This window comes from Fopius arisanus, unplaced genomic scaffold (genome assembly GCF_000806365.1).
Source record: "Fopius arisanus strain USDA-PBARC FA_bdor unplaced genomic scaffold, ASM80636v1 scaffold00184, whole genome shotgun sequence".
Classification (NCBI taxonomy): domain Eukaryota; kingdom Metazoa; phylum Arthropoda; class Insecta; order Hymenoptera; family Braconidae; genus Fopius; species Fopius arisanus.
In genome coordinates this window covers 69978-95222 of record NW_011887923.1, presented here as the reverse complement: position 1 = coordinate 95222, position 25245 = coordinate 69978, and the positions used below count along the sequence as shown (strand labels likewise).

At 40.9% G+C, this 25245-nt stretch overlaps 1 long non-coding RNA gene across 1 annotated transcript in view; it reads right to left on the bottom strand.

The window, feature by feature from the left end:
- Window positions 1-4097: 4097 nt before the first annotated feature.
- LOC105272472 (uncharacterized) overlaps window positions 4098-25245 on the bottom strand; it is a 51429-nt gene continuing 30281 nt past the window's right edge. The window contains exon 3 of the long non-coding RNA XR_892770.1: window positions 4098-4223. This is a non-coding gene — a long non-coding RNA (uncharacterized lncRNA). The remainder of the gene's footprint in view (window positions 4224-25245) is intronic.

The following is a 25245-nucleotide window of genomic DNA, read 5'->3' as shown; positions in this document are numbered from 1 at the left end:
AAAATGAATATCTCTCCGGGAGAATCAACCCAGTTAGCAATTATACAATTTATTAATATAAATACAGACTTTGTCTGATACAGTAGGTATCAGGCGTTGTAAATTACCAGAAGGAGACTAAACAAATCGTCGCATTAGTAATTGACTGTGTGTGACAAACTGACTAACTGACTCAGTGCAAACTAATTCACCAGTTCCTATTTCATGCTGGAGTCGATTGCAACAAGTGTTGTCTCTTTGTTTTACACCTGGAGAGACATCGGGTGACGTCCCAGGTGTCGTAACTGTTGAGTGCGCGAAGTGCCAATGCTGCACCGCAGTGATTCGCATTCCGACGTATATACGTGGCCTTAATCCATAAATATTTGATTGAATTATGATGAAATTTTACTTTATATGTAGATAATGTCGTTGCTTACCGATAAGTAAATTAATAAGGCCGGTTGTAGATATAGGGATCTGTGTGTCGGTGCGGGGAGGTGCGGGGCGGCGGGGGGGAGGATGCTGATCTTGCGGGGGAGGGGCAATGCTGGACTCTGCTAGGCCCTGATAATGTATGGGGGAATCTTCTTTATCGGCCCACGGTGGTAGTGTTCGAGGCTACATCTTGGGCCAGAATCGGGGGGGGGGGGGGGGGGGAGGCTATCTACCATTTGATATCTGACGTTGAATATCCACCATATCATATCTGATGATGTGATGTCTACTATCTAATATTTCATTTCTGATGTCTAGTATCTAATAATTCATAGCTGACAAACATTTTCACACGTTCTATGGCCGGTGAATTTTTTTTTTTATGCCACCTCAATAATCATAATTACAACAACAACAAATTAATTCATGATTTTAAAATGTCGTCTTCAAAATCATCATGAATAGAAACTAATCATGAGCACGTACGCGTCATATAAACAAAAACACTCGGCCTCTTGGAAGCGTGGACTAGAAGTGGCGTGAATAACTATTCCATGGATCAAAAAGATGATACGATACAACATCAGAAGTATAATAACTTTGTTATTGAATGATGGTGAAGAGCTTCCAAAAATGAAGATGGGGAAATTTTGGAATGTGTGTAAATATATTTTTACATTTCATGAGGTATATCGAAAAACTGAATATCAGAAAACAATTGAATTAAAAAAAAAATGTTTGATTTTCTAATTAAAAAGTTCATTAAAATCATTTTCATTATTTTCACACGTTTGATGAGTGGTCTGGAACCAATGTTTGAAGTGACGCGCATTCACTAAAGCACAGGAAAGTAACTCTTCCGCTGCCTTGATTTGTCGATGAGTGTGCCGATGGGCAGTTTCTGTGAGGAAGCAATTGTCGATCTTTTGAAAATTGTAATCTTCGAAATTTACAACATGGTAGGAATCACCAAGCAGTTGTTCCACATAGTGCTGTTTCTCTGCACCTATCACATAAATTTTACGGCTATTCTGTAGGAAACTATTAAAAACTTTGTAAATTTTGATGTAATCACAGTCACCAGCAGTCCATAACATTCCATAATGATTGCGAGTATGACATCTGTTGGTTACAGCATCCTGCATCTTCAGATCCCTCCAGGTACATGGCGGTTGAAAAGGGATGTTAATGGGGGGAGATTCTTTAATGTCTAGTGACTGTTGCACGGCCACTGCACTCAATTCTATGACAATAAATTTTCCTTGTCGTTGGGATCCTTGCGAATCAACGATGCCATTTTGTTCTTCAGATGAAGATTGGATGATTTCTGACAGCTAGAATATTTTTGTTCAGAGCAGAGGTGTGTAGTATCTCTTCCTCTGGACTAGTGCTTCTTCTTTGATCATCTCTCCGGCCCCATCCTCATCCGATTTTTTTTATCTGCTCACACTTTACCATTAGAAAATCTGCTAGTACTTCAATGACCGCAACTTCCATCTCCTCCAGCGTCTCGATATCTGCAGAATCTCCCCCCTGATTGTATGACACACATTCAAGGGAAGTCCCACGCTCACATGAGCTGCAAACTGGAGATGTTCCACACTCACTTCCGTCAGCTGTACGTCCCTGCATGAATATAAAAAAATCGTTGTTTTTCACAAGGGTTGTACGGACTCCCAAGAGTGAGAGATGGAATGCAGTGAGACCGTCGAATTGTAGAATAGCTTGACTTATATGGGTAATCAATGTAGGCACCGGTAGTTGGATGAACCATTCCAGAGGTATAAGAGCCTTTTGCCAAAAGGCGCCGGTGCGATGTGCTCATGTCTCCTGCTGCTGCAACAGCCTCAAATGATGGATAATACTCGTCCCACATCTCAAATTGATTATCATCGGACATTTTGACAGATATTTTTCGAAAGAATTTCATGTTTCAATAAACTTTAACTTGACTATTCAAGGACAATGATATCTCATATGAATGGAATTCGAGAGTCAACCAATGAGATTTCACAAAGATGTTTATATGTGAGCTGAAATGTTGATCTTATTGGGGTGGTACAGGAGGGGGGGTTTCAACTATGGTTCTCAACGAAATTATACACAAATACATCCATCCGTGATTTTTATTCAATAATAATATACTGTGACTTCGAGTGTATTAGCAGCGATGATAGAGATACAGAGGGCATTTAGCTATTGGTGAGGGGATTGGATTGAGTGATGAGGTCGATATTGGAGACCAATGCGTGTGACAATAACGTAGCTTAGCGATACGAGGATCCCTTTGCATCATCTCAGGCAACTTGTCCCAAGCCGCATCCACGGTGTCCTTGGTAATGGTTTTGATGAAATGCTTCGGCAGGAATGTAATTTCCGGAGTGGTCAGTGCATTCAATTGCTGAGTCTCGCAATATTTCTTCAAGGATTTTTCTAGAGGCTCTGCGTTGTACTTGGTGAACCATTTTTTCAGACGTTGCACATGTTCAAGGGGACAATGGTACCGGGTAGGACTACCATCAAATAGACTGTGATGGTAGACACACTTCAAAACACCCTCACCTTCCAGAGGCTCCCTATCAGAGGCTCCCCATCATTGAAAACGTGGATGATTCGCTAGATGTCCAGCAGCTGTGGAGAAGGGAATTGTAGACTCTCCAGCAAGGCCGGACCTCGAGTCTCTAGAGAGTCCAGCAACTGTGGCGAAGGGGATTGTAGACTCTCCAGCAAGCCCGGAACTCGAATCTCCAGAGAGTCCAGCAGCTGTGGAGAAGAGGATTGTAGACTATCCCGCAAGCCCAGACCCCGAGTCTCTAGAGAGTCCAACACCTGAGGAGAAAGGCTTGGGTGGTCCTCTATACTCATCAGTAAGCTCAATGGACATTGATCCACCTACTTCCCGTCTCGAGAGTCAAGCAATATCCATCATCCCAGAGGTAATGACAAGAGCTGTGAATGCTGAGATTGCATCACATGATTCAGCGGAGGGTATAGAGACATTCGTTAGAGTGCGAGAAGCTGTGTGTTCACCAGCTAATGATGATGATGATTTGGCTGATAATATTGAACCTGTTCGAATTTTCGTACCTGAAGAATGGGAAGGTGTGATGTCAGAAAGGGCCATGAAGAAGAAGCTGAGAGAAACCAACAATCTTCCTTATAAAGTCGGTGGAACTTTTGTCACAATGGGAAATGTTCGAGCCAAGCTGATCTTCTGTCCTCATAGAAATATTTTCTTTCGACTAATGGGATCATTCAATCATCCCAAGCGATTGTCAACCAATATTAAAATCTATCCAGAGATAAATTAATAACAAAATTTGACCATCTTATCCATTGGCGAACGCAATTATTAATTTCTTTAATTTTTGATCTGTTTCAGTTGTAATTTCCGAGGGTAAAATTATTTTGAAAAAGTGGCTTCTCCCATCTAATAATTAGAGTATAAAATATGTTATTATTTGCGCTCCATTATTTTTTATTTTTTCAATTTATCATATTAAAACCGTCAACTCAATGAATTGAAAAGTACTATGTAATCATCTATGCTTTGAAAACTCTGTAATATTTATTCTTTATTTATATATATATTGAATAAAGAATATTTTCTCCCTTTGAAATCTCTGTCAATGCTCCATTCTTCGCCATCCTCCAGATGTAAACATTTAGAGGTTCCACGCCAGACACCTAGAGTGAGACTGACAACTTTTGGAGCTTCAGAGACATGAGGGAGAGAGATAGCAGAAGAGTGGGTTCATGTGGTGACTGGCTCAATGTTGTCTTGCAACCTCGCTTCGTGAGTACATCTAACGAAATCAAAGCAACAAGTAAGTGTCGTGAAACGTGAACATTTTTAGCGAATTTCATAGTGTCATCAGTGTATTTTAATAATTAATGAATGTTTTTATGTTTTAGTGAAACTTGAAGTAGATATTTTTCCGGACCCCGAGATGAGGCAGGAGTGGGAGGTAGATGACGGGAGGATGGAGGAGTGGTGGTTGAGGAAGTTTGACAGGGTTGGGGAGTATCTTACAAGGTACTGGAGCTTAGATGGACGTTTGCAGATACCCATGGACTTAATAATTACGTTCATGGCGTACCTTGGAGGCAATTTTAATGCTTATAAAGTAAGTTAATTAAATTTAGGTTAAATTTTTTCCTTCTCTTTCTGTATCTAACTTAGTATCAATTTTCTGTTAATAGGAATCGCAGTTCCACCAAAAAATGAGGAAGTTTTTAAACTTCCTGAGGCTGGTGGGGCGCGCAATGGAGGCCCTGGAGTCATTGCCTCGCGCGCAGACTGCCGTGATGCTTCTGGATGCTGAGCATCACTACGGCAAGTGAAGTAAGTAATATGCATTTTTCCTCCTTCTCTTCAACATCTTTTTTACTACTCTAATTTATAATATCTATTTTCTGTTTCAGGTGCAACCATATCCAGACCATCTATTTTTCATTTGTATTATAAGTAGCATAAGATTATGTATTGAAAATAAGTTTTTATACAACGTTTTATGATTTGTATTTAGGGTGATAAGTTTTGAAAATATATTGAAGAAACAAAATTGTTGGTTGCTTATAATTTATTGTAGCCACTATCCTTGTTACAGAGTGGCAGGATATATTCCATTTTTATTGACTATCGATGTGGCTGAAGAAGCACGGGTTGAACCTCAAGGAAGGTGTTCTCCAAACGTTTAGCAGCAGAACACTCACGGTAGTTCTCCAGTTTGGATGGATCCTGTTGGAAGGCGTTGGACAATCGTGGTGGTAGATGCACGATGCGCTCATCATTCGGAGCGACAACCACTTTAGCATCAAATTTGGTTGAGATCACCTTAAGATCGGTGACTAAATACTTACGGTTGAGTGGCAGCTCCGTTCGACGTTTGGTTAGCAGGAAGTTCTCATCTCGATTCACTTCGTCTTTGCAAATTTCGTGTGACTCCGCTTATAAGTTGGAGACTGAATGATGAATGAGTTGATTGACTCCAGCTACTTATAGGCTTGTCGCATATGGAGGGGGTATGCAATGATTACTCATAATTTTAACGTAAAAACAATTCAAAGAAAATTCGACAATCTTCATCCAAACGTCAAATTTTTCGCAGTAACTCAACGGTTTTCATACATCCTAGAAAATTCATGAAGAAATGTTAATAAATCGATCAAACGGTAAAATTTTTCGCGGAAACTAAACAGTCGTCATAATTCTGAGAAATTGGGGAAGAAATGGCAATGAATCGATCCAACTGAAACTTTATGACTCATTGAAACTCTAACAAGCAATAATATGAATTGATCTCAATTTTCCTGGCGGTTGTTAGTCTTAATTGAAGATGGAACGTAGCAGCAACGTGCGCTGTTCCAGAATAATTGAAATTATCCAACATGCCTATCAGAATGCACACTCTCAAGATATCCAACAATGGATTGATCGATGTGCTTACTATATTAAATTTTATACTCGAGTTTTGAGAGTCGAAATCATCTATAGGTTGGTAGGAAAAATAAAATTCTCTCTACAATCTCTAGGATTCAGGGTTCTCTAGAGAGATTCACAAATAGACAACATCGAGGTGACCGTGCGCAGGTGCCATCGCATAGCAGAGAAGAAGAAGCGCGGAGTACCGACTGAACAGCCGATACAGACACAACAGATAACCTCAATCAGTATAGTTTTTTGTATTTTCATATAATTAATCCCAGCCCGTGCAATAACCCAATTAGCCAATCCTCCACCAAGAGGAAGCAGTTGACCCCGGTGAGTAGTAAGGCACACCATGTGTCTCATTTACCAATTATGATACCTAGCAAAGGACGAAACGTGGTATCCCCACAGACACTCAACACTCAAGTCAAGCGGAAATCCGCAATTGATAATAGGAGCAAAACTGCTGTAAAGCAACAGAAGACAAACCCAAACACTTTATCAACTCGTGAATTCGCTCACAGCTTCCGAGAATTCCAGAAAGAATACGGAGCACAACGCCCTAACCTCAACGTGGCTCCAAACCTGAAAAACAGCAGGTCCAACAGGTCACTCTCAGATATCTCAATGCTTGCGGCCACTGGCACAGACGACACACCCAATGCAGGTGACCATACTCGAGCTCCATGGGTGTTTCCTTCACGAAGGAAAGCTACCAAGGCTAAAATTGCAGACGACAGTGCTCGTCAAGCGGAGGAAATCCCCCCCCATGACAACAGCTTCTCCAGCCTAGAGATGGACCTCACCAACGAAGACTGCTCCGAAATGCCAACTTCCCAAGAGCCCGCCCAACGATCCGTGACAAGAACAGCCCCCAAAGCGTCAAAACCTCCCCCAATAAATGTTGTGAACGTGAAACTTAATACCATTATCTCACTCTTGCTGGATAATAAGTTTCCGAAAGGATCATTCCAAGTAAGACAGACCAACGAACCAGGAGAAGTGGCTATCTTAACTTTCACTATCGAAAACTTCACAGCCATTATTGAAGCATTAAAGCGGGCGAAGTGCCAATACTACACATACACTCCCAAGTCTATAAGACCTAAGTCCATCGTTTTGAAGGGAATCATGGGAGACTTCACTGCAGATGACGTCGCAACAGAGCTACGAGGGCTGGAGCTAGAGAATGTGATCATCGTCAAGGTAACCAGAGTAATCTTCAATAAGAGGAAGCCAAACCACAACTTCATCATCCAAATATCGCATGAAAGCCAGCTTACCCAACTCACCAAAGTAAAAACCCTACTTCATCAACGTGCACACTGGGAACACCTCAGAAAGCAAAAGATCTTTCAGTGCAAAAAATGCCAGAGACTTGGCCATGCCAGCTCGAACTGCAGCCTGCCTTTTCGATGTGTTAAATGTGCAGAATCGCATGATCCTGGGAAATGCCCCCTTGACATTAATGCAGGTAAAGACCAGCTAAAATGTGCCAATTGCGGCCAATCAGGACACCCGGCTAACTACCGCGGCTGCCCATACTACAAAAACGCAATAAACCTGGTGAAAAAACGTGCACATGCTGTTCAAGCCCCCACCAACACACACATCAAAGCCATCAGCAGACAAGTAAGCCCCGCAGTTTCATTCGCAGCAGCTACTCGTGGCACACACCAACCATCGAATAGACCCCTTCCATCCTCCCCAGATGCAAGATGGCCCGAAACCCCTCCACAGCACGTGCGCTTTACAGATGCCACAAACCAGGACACTCCTCCCTGGTTTGAAAACCTCAAAAAAGAACTCATAGAAGCTCTCCCCAAAAATACGAGACATCAGCAACCAGGTAGCCCTAAATACCGCCAAGATTAAATCCATCATTGATATGATGGGATACAACCTGGAAGAAATATAATGGAGAACCCTCCTACCATAGCACCCGAAGAAACACCTCCTCAACAGGACAAAACAAGAACCTTGGCATCTCTAAAAATGGCAGCAATCAACGTCAACTCCATAGTGACCCAACAACGCCGATTCTCCTTAATGAAATTTATCGAAAGCAATAATCTGGACATTATATTTCTTTCAGAGACCAAGCTCCGATAACATCTGCACAGACACACGTCCCCTATGGACTTTCTCTCAACTGTACATATGTAAATATTTAGAGCTAGTTTAACTTTAAGTTAATGATCTCGTTCGACAGGGATTTTTTCAATTGGTCTTCCTTTTTAGCCTAACCGTAGCACGCCTCTCAGGCGACTTAGTGGCCGTCAACATGCCCCTCAGGGCCTTTGCCTCCAACACCATTAAAAACCATGTAATACCAGCAGTAGCATACTGTGCTCACATAAATTAGATTTATGAGTTGCTGTCCTACAGCCATTTATTTCCAAACATTTCCTTCTTCCGTCCGAGTGTTCTTTGGCTGAGTTTATTAACACTCGCTCAATTACTATGCTCCATGTATGACTAAATTAATAAACTCTTTAAAAAAAAAAAAAGAAGAAGAAGCGCTTACAGTTCGTGTACGCTGGAGAGATGCACCATCAACTTTTCACAGTCGTATTCGCACGGGCATTGTAATCAATCTCCAACATAAGGATCCAGCTTCCTTTCTCAATGATGCAAAACAACTGTCAACAGCACATTTGAGAAGTGTTCGCGAAAGAAACGGCAATATAAAGGCAAGTACTATTTTAGCTTGCAAATTTACATTGAAAAAGGACGAAATGATTTCTAGGGAAGTTGAATATTTCAATACAAAAAATGAAATCATTCTTCCAGCTACACATCTAGCAACATGGTTTGATGAGAATGTGAGTGAACCATTGCTTACAAAAATCGATGATTTCCAAGAACGTGACTCGGTATGGGACCTGAGTGAAATTATAAATTTGTTAGTCAATATGAACCGATATATTCCGCTGTAGGGTGGCTCTTCAACGTATGTCGAGCTGCCCTATGATATTCAATGTAAAAAAGCTGTTGTCAATGTCAAAAATTCGGATGAATTTTGTTTTTTGTGATTAGTTATTGCTGCTCTCTATCCAGCAAAAAGTAATCGAACTGCTCCTTCATCATATCCTGACCATACCACCGCAACTCTTCAACACAGTCAAAAGCTACTTGATTATGCAAACATTCGCTTCCCCATCATCTTGAGTGATATTCCAAAATTTGAGAAAAAGAATGACTTGTTAATTAATGTTTATGGAATTGAATGTGGAGTGAACAGTGAGAAGGAAATTGTCCCTTTCTACCTCAGCAAGATGAACTGGCGCATACCCACAATTCACTTACTTCTCTTTTGTTCGAATGTGCATGTTGCCGCTGATGTTCAACCAATTTACCACTTCGCATGGATAAGAGATCTCTCAAGACTGGTTAGTGCGCAAATTTCCAATATTGCACATCGTATGTGGTTGTGTGATCGATGTTTGTGTCATTTCCGCGAAAAGCAACATTATGAACGTCATCGACAGGATTGTTCCATTATCAATAAGTGCAAAATGGTGTTACCATCAGAAGAGATGAAAATCTTGAAATTTAAAAGTGACAGATATAAGGTGGCTATACCATTCACGATTTACGCTGATCTCGAGTGTATTCTACAATCCAATGAAGACGGTGATGATGATAGCTTACATCCAAAACATATTCCATACAGTGTTGCCTTTCCCTTGCAGTCTTCCTTCGGAAATAATTGATCGCGCTTTGAAATTAAACGTGGAAGTGCTTGTATTGCGTGGTTCATGGATGAATTAAAGAAAATCGGAGTGATGGTAAATGATAAACTGAGGACGATTGTACCAATGGAGCCGCTAACGTACGCGCAGTCCCTGGAATTCTCAGTAGCCCAAGTGTGTCATATATGTGAGGGGCCATTCATTTTGCCAGACGTTGAACATCGAGATTGCCACTTCACAGGTAAATATCGTGGAGCTGCGCATGCCGGATGCAATGTAAACTACAAAACTTCACATGAGATGCCAGTGATTTTTCACAATCTTTCGAGCTATGATGGTCATTTTATAATTGTGGATTTGGTGAAGGAGTTCAATGGATCTGTCGAGTTGCTACCTCTAACAAAAGAAAAGTACATTTCATTCAAGAAATCTGTTTCACAAACAAAAGTCAACCTAAGATTTATTGATTGATTTAGATTTATGGCTAGTAGCCTCTAAAAAATGGCCTCCTACTTGACTGATGAAGATAAAACAATTATACGAGCACATTGCAACGCTGAGCAATTCCATTTATTAATGCGGAAAGGTATATTTCCATATGAATATTTGGATAATTGGGATAAATTGAATGATGGGGAATTACCACCGAGGGAGGCTTTTTATTCGACACTAAACAACCAAGAAATTTCAGTGAAGAAATTATGCCCATGCGCAGGAAGTTTGGAAAAGATTTAGTATCACAACACTTGGAGAATATTCCGATTTCTACTTGAAAGCTGATGTTCTCCTCTTGGCCGACATTTTTGAGAACTTCCAAAAAAGTTGTTTCTCAGTGTACAAACTCTACCCACTGCACTACTACAGAGCACCTGGACTGGCATTCGATGCAATGGTCAAATGCACTAGAGTGGAAATCGAACTTTTTACAGACGCTGATAAGGTCTTATTTATTGAAAAAGGGATCAGAGGTGGTGTAGCACAATGCACAAATCGCTATGCTTATGCCAATAATCCATATATGGGTGAGAATTATAATCCAAGCGAAGAGGAGTCCTATCTCATGTACTTTGATGTCAACAATTTATAGGGAGCAGCCATGAGTCAGTACTTGCCATTGGGAGCATTTGAGTGGGAAAATGTCGATGGATTCAATGTCCTCCATGTTCCTGATGATTCACCGATTGGATTCAATTTGGAGGTGGACTTGGAGTATCCTAAACAGCTCCATGATGTACATAAAGATTTGCCACTATGTCCTGAGCATTTCATTCCACCAAATCGCAAGAATACCAAGCTCATGACAACACTGTATGATAAAAGAGGCTATATAATTCATTATCGAAATTGGAAGCAATGCCTGAACCTTAGTATGCGATTAACAAACATCCACCGAAACTTAAAATTCAAGCAAGCAGCATGGCTGAACCCCTACATCCCATTAAATACAGAGATGCGAACAAAATCGACAAATGAATTTGAAAAGAATTTTTTCAAGCTACTGAACAACGCAGTCTTTGGGAAAACGATGGAAAATGTGAGAAAGCACAGAGATGTCAAGTGAGATCACCAAGTGGGATGGAAGATATGGTGCGAGAGCCTGCATTGCCCGACCAAATTTCCACAGCAGTCTAATTTTCGATGATAATATGGTGATCATTGAGCTGAAACGAGTTCAAATCCAGTTCACTAAACCAATTTACATTGGATTTGCCATCTTGGACTTGTCGAAAATTTACATGTACGATTTCCACTATAATTATGTGAAACGTGAGTTTGGAGAGCGATCTAAATTAATGTACACAGATACAGACAGCCTTCTATATCAGTTCAATGTTCCCGACATTTATGACTTCATCAAAAGAGATATTTCGAAATTTGACACTTCTCTGTTGTCTACCCAACAGAGAATGTTTCTCAAATACCAAGAGTGAATAAAAAAGTGATAGGTTTAATGAAGGATGAATGTAATGGTAGAATTATAACTGATTTTGTGGGCCTGTATGCCAAGCTTTATACTTTCAAGGTGTTGGGTGACGTGCAAGAGAATAACCGAGCCAAGGGTGTGAGAGGGGCACCACCGAGAACAATTACTTTTGAAGACTATAAAAACTGTCTTTTTCAGCAGAAGAAACTAGTGAAATCTCAGTATTCGATTCAAAGTAAATCACATCAAGTTTACACAGTGAAACAGAACAAATTAGCACTGAGCTATGATGATGATAAAAGAGTTATTTTGCTTGATTCAACAGACATTCTACCTTATGGTTACAATGAATAAAAGACGCAAATATTTTCCAAATAATGTTTTGCTTGATTGTAAAATTATATTTGTTTGGAGTCTATCCAACTGTTGTGAGTATTATGAAATCCCAGCCACTTGACGTATTCCTTCTTCCCCCTCCTGTGCAGCACTTCCTCAACGAGAAACACATCTAGATACATGACGTGACTCAACTCCTCTTGGTAGAAGCCACCTTCAATTGCATCATCTTTCCCATCAACCAGCTTATATGTTACGGGATTGGTATTGTGCACTTTTTTAATTGTAAATATTTCAGTTGTCCAGTTAGGGGTATAACCTTTTTCGAAAACAGTTTTATACTTGCTGATTCGCACTTTATCATCCACTTTGAATTTCATTTTCTCCTTTTTATTCTCTCTAGTTTCGTGCTAGTATATTCTGTAACTCAATCACCAATAGTATCAATCCATTTGTACGTTCCACGAATTGAGAATTGTTTCCACATTTTATTTTTCAATGTTCTATTGAAGCGTTCACATAACGATGCCTTGAGGTTGCTGAATGTCCAGTACATGTGTGTGTATTATGCTGCTTCATGAGAGTTTGGAAACTTTTATTGTAAAACTCTTTGCCTTGATCAACATGGAGTTTTTTTTGGGATTCGCCGCTCTTGAAACATGAGATTCATGGCATCCAAGACGTCATTGGCACTTTTCGACTTAATAGGAATGGCCCATGCATACTTGGTGAAAATGTCAATTACAGTTAGAATATAGCGGTAATTTTTGTTGCTGTGTGCATATTTGATCATATCCACTAGATCAGCTGCCACGTTTCATCCAGCCCACGAACCTCAACGCGGCTTCTGGGGTAGTTTCGTCGAGCCGATCGATGAAGTTCCTCCGCTATTGTTCATCTCTTGGACTCCAGTTTCTTGTTTATTAATTTTGTGAATTGCACGTTCGTGTAGGCCTATTTTTTTTCAACTCTCACAAAACTTTTAGTGAATGCACTTTTCAAATCCCTAATGTTCCTCTATTGGGCTTCCAATTTCTGCACAACTGTATGACGTTCAGCTTTCAGACGTTTATGCAAAATATGGAGTGAAACTGCATCAGAATCCACCACTGGATCGGCAAGATCACATCGTCTCCTGCCTTGTAAGCTATAATTTCCATTAGCAGTACGTGTAAATGCATCATCTGGCGGGCCTCTCCTTCCGACAGTGGTGTGCTTGCTTCTATGTGACAACTGCCGTCCAAACACATCAATACTCATGATGAGCATGAGATGATGCACACGAGTGTAAACTTTAATATCTAATTCCAACTTCACGTAGTTCTTCGATAATGGAGAGGATTTTGTTGGAGGAATTAGGATAACCGGCAACTTGCGATGCCATGAGTAAGCGAAGTGTATCACAGTAAACATAAGCCATTTTCTTGGACACTGTCCGTGGAGCCACCATAAGCTCTGGTATGAATTCTTTACCACTCTTTTCGTAGGGTCTAATTAGAGGCTAGATAATATTTTGAAATTTTTCCGTGGAATTTTTGCGTCTCGCACCCTTGTTTGGATCATAGTCCAATCGATGTGCATTCGTACTGCGCAGAATTTCACCATACTGCAGTTGATGTGTTGATGCCACATTGGCTGTTTCTGGATCTCTATGGAATATCAAAGATGCCAAACCTGAAGTTAAGCGAAACTGCTTGTCACCAATAGTCATTGTATCTCCATTGAAGATCACCTCAGCATTTCCAATTTTGCATTGGTTATCCACTCTTCGAACCCCAAATTGTTTATCCAAATGGTTTTCTTCTTTTGTGCCGAACATGTTGAGATACAACGGCAGGACGTTCCCAACATCAGATTGAGCGGATGATTCACCAACTGATTCGTCCATGAGCACTGAGCCCGCCGCATTCTTGGAATCGTCATCTTGACTACTTGACGCTTGAGGAGTACTTGTTGTTGTAATTTCCTGTTTATAATCCTCCACTCCCCCCTCCTCCTTCACCACCTCTTTTTTCACAATAATATTTTGATTTCTGTTTTTCTTAATTTTTTTTTGGATTCCGCCTTGATCAATCAATTTTTCAAGAGGAGTAATTACAGGTTTCAAGGCCTCATTCATAGCTCTTTTCGCCATATCTTTGTTGATTTTGATAGTTCGAAATTTTTGACGAATTGCTTTGCTTGCCTCAGCAATATTACATACATTTAACACTGTCTCGAGCGTCAATCATCAGCTTGTTTTTATACATACAAAACAATCAAATCCTGGTCGATAGCGTCCCTGGTGCAATTGGCAGTCTTTGTTGATGGTGATAACCCCATGTTTATCATTATTCCAACAAGCAGAACACAAATCTTTGAAATCTGGGTATAGCATGTCTGTATTAACATGATCCTGATAAATGTGCTTTAAATTCATTTCATCCTGACAAAAGAGAATGAGTAAATTTGTATTATCACGTATCAAGTGTTTTGGAATACGCGCATAGGTATGACAAAGATAGACGCAGTCTACACTTTGATGGCGACCCATGCAAAAGAATGCATGCATTGTGAGCTTGGCCGGTGAATTAAACTACAATAATTCCCGGCGTGGGCACGATGTTAAAATATAATGATCGGGAAGAACCTGAAATCAGAAGGGGGTGGGGGGAAGCGTGTAAAATAGTTACTTGGGGTGATGCTTACCTTACCTCGGTACATTACAACCCTTTTTTACAAGAAATTAACAACGATACTTCAGGCCTTCTTCATAAATAACTAATTACTCGAGGGTGGGGGGTAAGGCCAGCCACTTGCGCTACACGCACTCAAACAGACAGACACAGGGGAGAAGCTATTTGTAAAGAGGGGGGTTCGAGTCGATTATGAATTATTCTACAAAAAAAAAGAAAGTTTGGTTCACCGTTACCGCCGAACCCAATTACAAAAAGATAATAAGATCGGAGGCTTACCGTTGGGGGGAACAAGGATAATTAAATTTCACGGGGTACAATTTTGATTGTTGGGATGGGACTGGAACTCAAAGGGTACTCACGGCCACTCAGCAATACTCTTGAACCACAAAATCCTCCACGGGCAAAACTCTCCCTCGCCAAACTCTGCACAAATCACTTCCTGCTCTTCGATCTCCCTTGAGTCACCCAAAAATGGCTCTTCTCTATTTTTCTCCTGAACTTCTCACAATTTTCCGATTCTCTCAGTCACAACTTCTCTTTCAATTGTTTCACTGGGGTTGACACGCGCACTTCGGGGCAGCTGTCTATTGAGTGATGGCGGCCAATCATCCTCGCTTCTTCTTAATCGGGGACACGCGTCATTGAGGGTCCTCGTCTTGATTATTCATTCCGGGGGGCTCATCAAAGGATCTTTTTCTTTTTCCGGGCCACGTGGGCTGTGACGTCGCAATAGGGGGTTTTGGCTTTCGCTCACCGCGCTCCGTGTGGTGTCGAGAGGAACGGCGGGTGGGGAGGTTTCTCCTTGTTGCCGTCGATGTCGTTGCAGACCGTGCGTGTTGAGAGTGTAAACTTTGGGAAAGGTGAGGGAAGCGCGGGGCAAAGGGAAGGAATATTTTGGGAGTAGGAGCCAACGGCAACAGGTTTTCTAACCTGTTTCCGTATAGTTCACTTAACCTTAACTTAATCTAGCTTATTTCTAAATTAATGGAATGTTCATTAGGGGGCTGGGGGAGGGCTGAAAAAGTGCTTCGTCACAGCATATTACCCTGTTTTTCAGACGCGACATTATCATTGTGACGAGGCACTTTATTTAGCCCCTCCCCTGCCCCCTAATAATTAAAACTGTCCCGGTCAGTTGAGTATTAGGTTACGACTAGATTAAGATAGTTGATTAAGGCCAGGTTAGAAATCCTGTCACCGTTCCCACACCCGAAAGATTCCTTCCCTTTGCCCCGCGCCCTACCTCATCACTACACTCACGCCCGGTAGAAACATCGTCACACGAGAGAAGGAGAACCCCCCCTCCGATTATCACCGATAATCGGAGAAGAACGAGCACGACTGATGCGACGCCATCACTCATGATACAGCTGCCCCCGTGTAGAGAGTAATGTGAGAAGCTATTCGTTGGAGAAAGTTCGAGAAGTTATTGGTTGGAATTACTTTAAGGAGTTAACTGGAGAATTATTTTGAGAAGTTATTGTGGGAATATTTTGTTCGAGGGAGAGTGGATACTCGTGTGTGGAGGATTTCCATTAGACCCGGGAGCGAGGACAAGGAGGAACAACAAGTGTGGATTATTTTGTTTGGAAGAGTTCCCGTACTCCGAGGATCTTATTTGGAAAGATTAGAGTGGCCGCCGTCCCCGTGAGTACCTGTCATTACCTTTCCCGCCCCAACAAATATCAACGCACCCCCTGTAATATTATTCCCCCCCAACGGCGAGCCTCAGAATTCAATAACTGTTAGTGTAATTGTGTCGAGAAAGATATCCGTTGCGATTATTGTAACAAGCCCCCTATAAGCGGAATATTTAAATCGTCCCCCTAACTTCACCCCTTTGTTTCTGATCGACTAGCTTCCCCCCTCTTTTTCTTATATATCTTATTCCTTTCAACATTACTATTACTTACCTGTGTCGCAAGCTGGCTGGCCTTACCCCCTACCGTTGATTGATAATTGAGTAAAGGCCTGGATGATTGTTCATATGCCTTGATAATAGTGATCTTTTGTATGGGACTAGAATATAATTTGGTAATTCATTAATCCTCCCCGAGTAATTATCTAAAACCCCCCTTTTTCTTATCATTTCAGGCCCTCCCAAAAAAAACAATTTCTCAATTTCTCATCAAGATCTAAGGGAGTGAGTAATATCGTGGGTTGGCCGGAAATTATTATATGTTAATTCACTGGCCAAGATCACATCATATATCATGAGAGGATTTGGATGAGTTTTCTCAGGTCTGACCACCTCTTCGTAAACATTGAATGGAAAATAGCCAATAGCTTTCGCTGTTGCCAATAATTTTGTCAAAAACTGATATTTCGGCGGATTTAAGGAGTTGGAGTAAACGTAGACATTTTGAAATCTCAGTCCATTGGGGTGTGTAATGAGAGCGAAGAGAGCATTCGTCTTCCCACAATTTGAAGGTCCACAGATAATGGTACCTACAGTATTGGGTAATAGTGGGCCGTGGCGATTTTTTTTGATTATCCTTTTTCTTGGTAATTTTTTCGAAATTCATCACTGGTAGTTTCGAACTTTGCTACTTGAACTCCATCTTTACAACTGCTAGCAAGCTCCATAAATACATGACATTTATAGACTTGCACTTCAGTCTGTGCAAGAGCATAGTGGTGTGCAAAAGTGTTCGAACGCGGAAGGGTACAGAAATAGTCAACGATATCATCACTAAATTACCCGTTGAATTACATATCCCGGGCTACCAGTATTGTGGACCGGGAACCAACTTGGCTAGACGATTAGTACGGGGTGATCCGTGGATAAAATCCATTGGATGAAGCGTGTAAGGAGCACGATATAGCATATTCAAAAAATAGAGAGAATTTGCTAGCCAGACACACCGCTGATAGAATTCTAGCTGATAAAGCTATTCTTCGTGAGAAGGCAGCTGCTTGGAGTGGGAGTACCCTCATGAAGATGAAACATGAATTCGGTATGGGGCTAAACATTACTGCTGGTGCGAAGAAAAAGAGAAAAACTGCCAGCTGTGGTGGTGCTGGTGGTGGTGGAAAGAAACGTAGAGGAAGAAGCGTGAAGAAAAAGATACCACTGTGATAGATTATACGAACTGCCAGAAGTTCCATGCAGCCTGGACACGATGCTGTGAAGAGTGCACTTAAAGGTGGACGTCAAGCGGTTAAAAATGCTGGAGGAAGGAAAAAAATGAAGCCTACGCCTCGACTTCTCGCCATCCCTGCTAAAATTGGTGGACTTTAACGAGCATTTTTAATTCCACTATTTGCCGGACTCAGTGCAACAGCTGCTCTAGCGGGTGGAGCTGCTGCTATAGCCAAAGCTATCAACACTTCTAAACACGCCAGAAACGAATTGGAAGAGAGTAAACATCACAATCGCACCATGGAATCAATCGCTCTCGGCAAGGGAATATGCTTAAAACTCTACAAGTCTGGCTTGGGTTTGCGTCTTAATCTAAAAAATTTGTAAAACTACCGCACCGCACTTGCACTGATGGTGATTTGATGAAGTATGTCGGCATCATGAAAATTCCGCATTTTCGCGGAGTCTATATGAGAAATGCGTTGCCTCCTGCTGTATCCTGGAATTGTGATTCAGCTATAGTCAATCTTGATGATAAAAATGGCCCCGGCACTCATTGGGCTGCATATAAAAAGAAGAATCATGAAGTTGTCTACTTTGTCAGTTACGGCAATTTGCGTCCCCCTGAAGAGTTGATTAATTACTTTGGTAGCGGTGGTGTTGTGAAATATAATCCTAAAAATGATCAAGACTTTAATACTATCATCTGGGGACATTTATGCTTGAAATTTGTCACTGGTAATTGATATAAGACTACAAAAACTCATAATTATATCATTTGAGCGTTGACTGTCATGAGTGATTCATTCACTTTGAACCTGTCGGGTCTATCTTCTACACTAGGAGCATGCTATTTTCGACTCATTGAATTATCGCCAGAGAAATTGTATAGTGTGGGGCTTGTCCAATTTTGCACCTGCAATTTAATTCCTTATATCGACGAAGAATGTAATGAATTTTACCTTGGAAAAGACGGTTTGGTGATAAAATTGACTATACCAACAGGAAGCTATGAAATTACCGATATTGCAAATTTTTTGAAAGATCAATTATCACTCTATGAAATCCCCTTTACTTTACGGGCAACTGATTAGACGCGCAAGACGGTGATTGAAGTATCCAAGGATGTGGTGATAAATTTCAAACCGTTGGACTCCATTGGGCACCTGCTGGGTTTTCAGGGACAAATTCTCGCACATTCAACATTCTACGAATCGTCTACTCGTCCAAACATCATTCATGGGAACTCTCTACGTATTGAGGGTAATCTAACTGCAGTAGCCTATATTAACAATCGACGTGTGTATACAATTCACGAATTCTTCCCAAGCACTCCACGTGGATATAAGATCATTGAAACACGTTCCCGGGTCATTTACTTGCCAATCGTGATGTAGTCAATAGACCATCTGCAATTGAGGATTGTGGATCAAAACGATCGTCCTGTGAATTTCCGCGGCCAAGTAATTACCACACCGCTCCATATAAGGTCTCATTGAATAATGGGTATTGTCTTTGAAGGGGGAAAAAAAGGTTGCAGTTATAAAAGTACGCACTCATGCCGGCATGCGAACAGTCGTCGACTGCATCTCACGAAGCTGCCATCGCACAACATCAAGTTCCTGCGGTCTCTGGGCCTAAGAATTCGCGGAAAAGGAGGAAAGTGAAGGTTTGCTGTGTCCTCATCGCCTGCTGTTACTGCCATCTGCCATGGAAGAAATCCTGGACATTCAGACGCGGATAATCTCTGATGAGTACATTGCTCATTATGAGATTCATTCGCACCAACCATTTGCATCGTCTTCCTTCAGCAACAATGACGAAATTCATATTTCCGTACAACTCCAGGATCTCTACGAACTGCCATGCAAAAGTTCAATGCATATTTGAGATAGATTGACGAAAGCTGATAATTCACACTTTTTAAATACACAACTTGTGGATAATGCAGTCTGTCATTTATTCGAGGGAAATACGCTATGAATTGAATTCTGAGGAAATCGATAGGTGTCAAAATGTTGGTTTGACGACATTAATGAAAAATTACGTCTTTCAGAGTCCTAGTCAGAAGGATCTCATGGAAAATGGGAGCTGGGGGATTGGTAGCAAGAAGAAAATAACTGATGAGGCAGGATATTTTTACGTATCCAGTCCTTTGAGCATGATTTTAGGATTCGATGAAGATTATCAGAGAATTGTTGTGAATGCAAAGCATGGACCAATCCTAACACGTTCACATAGTGACTTTAAAGCTATATTCCAAGCCAATGATGGACCACAAGCTGAGCACTTCAAAATCACAATCACCAAGATCGATTGGATGCTAGCCTACATTAAACCTACCGACACTCAAAAAATACACCGTGTCAGTCAGATTTCAAAAGACACTGTCGTGCCGATTAGCTTTCGCTCTTGGGAATTATACGAGTATCCTCTGCTGCCGAGCACAACGAAACATGTTTGGACTGTGAAATGTGTAACACAATTGGCGAAAGCGCGTTATGTCATCCTCGGTTTCCAAATGGCTAGAAAAAATCAGGCTCTGAAAGATGCAAGTGCATTTGATCATTGTAATATTCGAGAAATCAAGTTATTCTTGAATTCGCAAAGTTATTCCTATGGATATTTGAATTTGGATATTGCACACAACCAATCCGCTCTTCTCTACGAGATGTATACCAGCTTCCAAGCCTCCTTTACCATGAAGAGCCAGAACCACTATTGAGCAAAGCGGACTTCTTGAAAACAGCACCCCTCCTTGTCATCGATTGCTCCAAGCAGAATGAGTTCTAGAAATCCGGACCTGTGGACATTCGTCTGGAGCTTGAATCATTAGAGATCTTCGACCCCAATATCGCAGTCTTCTGCTTGATCCGACACAATCGAATCGTCGAATACAGCTTACTCACTGGCAGCGTCAAAATACTTATTTGCACAAGAAAAATGTAATCATTCAGCTGAATGCATAAATAAATAAACAATAATTATGTGATAAGAAAATATTTTTATTTCTCATCAATAACAATACGACCAAGAGCCGAGTCTACCTCGGTTTTCAATGATTCAAACATTAAGTTTACACTGATTTTAAGTTCATGTAGAATTGCTAGCACAGGCGCTGCTGGACTTTTCGCATACAGATTTGGCCCTCTCTTTCTCTTCAATCCACTGCGCCATGAACTGACCCAACCATCTCCCACAAAATTATCATCCACTCTCACTACCAATTCTTCGATAGAATTGAGAATAACAGTCATTTTTTTCCCCATGTGGATGGATAATGCCAGGAGTGAGTCATCTGAAGCATCTTCCTCATTCTTCTTTCTCACAGCAGCATAATTCCTCTCCAAAAAGAGCATATCACTGATGACATTTTCCGGTGGATCATCAATGTAATGCTTCTCCACTATATCCTCAAAGTCGGAACAGCACGGTGGAGTACTATTCAAATAGCGTATGTCTTCTGATGAGAGATTCTCCATGATTACAACTAAAGGACTTCCTAAAAATTCACGATTTACATCTCCTTATCCCCTCCACCAGTCTATCCAAATTTCGTTTGATCTGCAATTTTATTCTTGGAATTCATTATTGATTCCTTAAAAAGCGTTTACATTGGTGAGGGCCAAATTTTTTCTGAGAAATTTTTTATACCAACTTTCCAATAAATCGTTATTCACGCAAATTTGAATTTTTTCAATCTTCACCATCTCAGCTGATGAGGTGAATGACTCTTGCACTTGTTCACATGAACTTTTCCATTACTATGTCATGATCCCAGCGAGGTCACGACCAATGTTTATGCGACGCGTACGTGCTCATCGGTAAACACACAAAGCATTCGACAATCACTGAGTCTCAGGAAATTTTGTTGAAAAATTGAATTGATTCGCGTCTGTTTTATTATCATTAATTAATTGTTATCTATTTAAAAAAAGTACTTGATGTTCCCTTTCAATTATATTGGAAACATTCAGTTAAAGAGGGACCAATTAGTTTCTTTTTGCTCTGTGTCATAAGCGTACAATGTAAAAACCAAAAAAGGAAGATCATTTCAAATTATTAAACTTGTTATGTTGCATCGCATAATCTTTTGGAGACTAAAGTGGACTATTCACTCCACTTCGAAAACGATTAACTGTGCATAGAAGAGGCTGAGATTTGTGTTTATACAACACGTACGTGCTCACCGGTAAGCACGCGGCCACGTGAGCGGGGGCCAGTTCGCGCTTCAATCTCAATGAGAGAGAGAGAGAAGTATCGAGTTTAAAATCATTCCTCAGGTTTGACTAAAAAAAACAAGTTGCGAATTGATCTTATATCGTATATCATATAGTTGTGTTTGCTAATAAATTAGCAATATGCTTCCAAATGGTTATCTTCCATATTATTTTTTCCTTTCCCAAATAAATTTTCATTTTGATTTGATTGAATTGAGTGCTTCCATAACAGTTTACTTTTATAACCGAATATAAAATACTAATTTTTTACGTTTAAGAACTTAATTTTCGTGAGCTTTTAGGGGAGGTCGAAATCGAGATGAAAATCTCGCCTCTGTCCAACAAATAAGGCCGAGAGCTACTGTGTACACGATACAACTACCCCTTCTATTACCCCCAAATCGTATTTAATCCATGAAATACAAACGCCACAAGTTACATGAAATCTGGGGATAGGTAGATCGTATAAATCGCCTTCCAGCATTTCGTTGATGTAAGTTTTCCTTTTTTTCGATTAATATGGCCAAGTATACGCCGATGGCAACGGACTCATTTAAATATTTTCCCGATTTCGATTATCTGTCGGTTACATTGAAGTCACTAAGTTAGCAGCAGTTCGATCCAACCTAACCTCGGCTCAATTTGGCGTTGGGATTTTGCCATCAGTGTATTCAAACCGTCGAATTATCACAGGGAAAAAGAGGACAATGTTTTATTTCTTCCCTCGGATTTCATGTTTTTTATTTAGTTCCATTAGTGTAATTATTTATTTTATGGTAATGAACCTGTTGCACGCCATGACAAAACCTCAACTTCATCAAAACTCCTGATTGTGACAATTTAATTCGAATCTATTGCTGTTCTCTTTTGTATTTTTCCTCTGGGGTTTCAAAGAGAATATGGGTTATAGGCCCCAGATAACTCAAATATCAATTTTTTCTTAAAACTGATATTTCAGTTGCTCATAATAACAAGTTTATTTGATTGTAGAGACGGCAATCTGTTTTTCAGAGGAGGGAGTAGTGTGACGAATAGCTAAAACCTCTAATTTACCATTTGCATTCCATCGGTATCCATTCTTTTCGTTCCTTCAAACCTCTCCTCTGACATTAGAATTTTTCTTTTATCATGTTAGTTTTCTTTTTCTGCTAAACTTGACAGTTTGTTGTATCAATACTACTTCCAATTATTAATTTAATAACCCCACTTATCTTTAAATCCATGAGCTCTTCAATACAAGAAATGAAATTCTGACCGATATACTCGGCTATAATAAATTTAGAATTAATCGAAAATGACTAACTTAGAGCAGCGAATTCATGTCTGTGGAATCTATTTCAACAAGAAACAAGAAGGTAATCATCAGATTTCTCTCCTATAAGGATGACTAAGTGAGAACTATTTTTTTCAAGCCCTCATTCGAAATGTTCTCTTGCCTGTGTTTTTTTTTACCTCAACCCGTCCTCGATAAGAGTGTTCAATTTTTTATCGCTCTGAAATGATAAACTTAAATCAATTTTTTCAAGCACCATTGTATGTATCTCCTGACTGATAGGCGAAGAAATCATCGAAATATTTTTTTTTTCAATGTAATTTGACAGAGATTAAAAAAATGATTATTGCTGTCACCTTCATCTTCGAACTCAGTCAAGAGCACATCAGGACACATTTTTTAAGCCGTGATTCAATTGATTCGGATGATTTTTTTTGAGCTATCGTAAAAAAAAACTAATTTTCGAAAAATGTAAAAATTATAAAAACGGATGGGTGAAATCAATCTATTGACGGCGATGGATAGAATTCAATGAGACCTCCATTCAGATAGAAAAAGATGCAATTGATGAGAAATACAGGTAAGCAATCAAAGAAAATCAATGAAATAAAACACGGGCGAACAACTGCATTTTCGAAATCTTTGGGTCATATTAAGTTGAAATATGACAAAAAATGGGAGTTTTAAATTTGGTCGATTACAAAGCTTCGATTTGGAAATAAAAATATTCATCTTTCTTATTATCAGTTTCTATTCATGATGAAAATTTCAAAATCATGAATTAATTTGTTGTTGTTGTAATTATGATTATTGAGGTGGCATAAAAGTCACAAAATTCACCGGCAATTGAACGTCTGAAAATGTTTGCAACTATGATTATCAGCTTTGCAATATTAGATATTAGACATCAGAAATGAGATATTAGATATCAGGTATCACATGTTGGATATTCAACGTCAGATATCACATGGTGGATATCACCCCCCCCCCCCCCCCCCAATGACATTGTAGCCCAAAATGTAGCCTCGAACATTACCACCGTGGGCCGCTAAAGAACATTCCCCCATACATTACGGACCGAGGGCCTAGCAGATTCTAGCGTTGCCGTCCCCTGCAACCTCGGCCGCCCGCCGCCCTGCACCCGCCCGCTGATCCCGATATCCAGAACCGGCCTTGTTCATCTACTGCGATAGATAATTGCAACGTGGGACTTCGAAGGACACCGAGGATTGTAAAAACTATATCAAGAATCATCCTGTCCCCTTTCCTACCTAATCCTAATTCTATTCAATGACTCCTTTGACGTTACAAAAATGTGGAATGCTATAAAAACTTTCCCTCTTCCATATAAAAATTATTGCCATATGAAGGACGGCACGCTCGATATATCCAAGGAAAGTGAAAGGAAGAAATGGCTGAAAGTCGGATAGCTCAGTTAGGAGGGCACCCGATGCATAATCGGAAGGTCCCGGGTTCAAATTCCGGTGTGGACTATCCATTTCAGTAATTTTTCTTGTAAAACTTCTTTGAGGCTTCGACACGCAAACAGGCTCTGCGGGGATGGACCGTTTTTTCCTGACTGCTTGTGGGACTTGGGGGTGAGCCTTGGAGGTCCGGAGGTCAACCCGGCAACAGCAAATACCCCCTTGCCTAGGACGAGGGGACGCGCAAGCGGCAGCAGGGGGTGGCCGGTGCCGGCGAGAGGGCGGGCGTCGGGGAACGGAGGGGGGTCACAAGGCATCCTCACCTGGGTCCAGGCGGGCGCCTCCGGACAGGGCCCAGCCGAAAAGGCAGCGCCAAGCACGTCATCTGAGGTAGGGAACCTCAACTGAGGACTCCCCCGATGGCTCAAAGACGTGTGCGTGCGAGGACAACGGACAAATCGCGAGGGGGTGGCATAACCTCGTCACTTGTCCAAAGCTCACAAATAAACTTGCAACAGTGCAAGGCTGCGACTGCTCTGCTGAGTCGCAGCATCGTGGTCGAGCACACAGATGTATGCCTTATTCAACAACCCTGGTCCTACGGGGGGATTGTCAAAGACCTCGACCAATATGTGGGTGAACTTTTCTATATCCGGAGTGAAGCGGAACCCAGGACCGGCATCGCTGTCAACAGAACCTATAGGGCCAGGGGTATGCCGAAGTTTTGCTACAGAGATTCGGCGGCTGTAACGCTGAGTTGTCGGC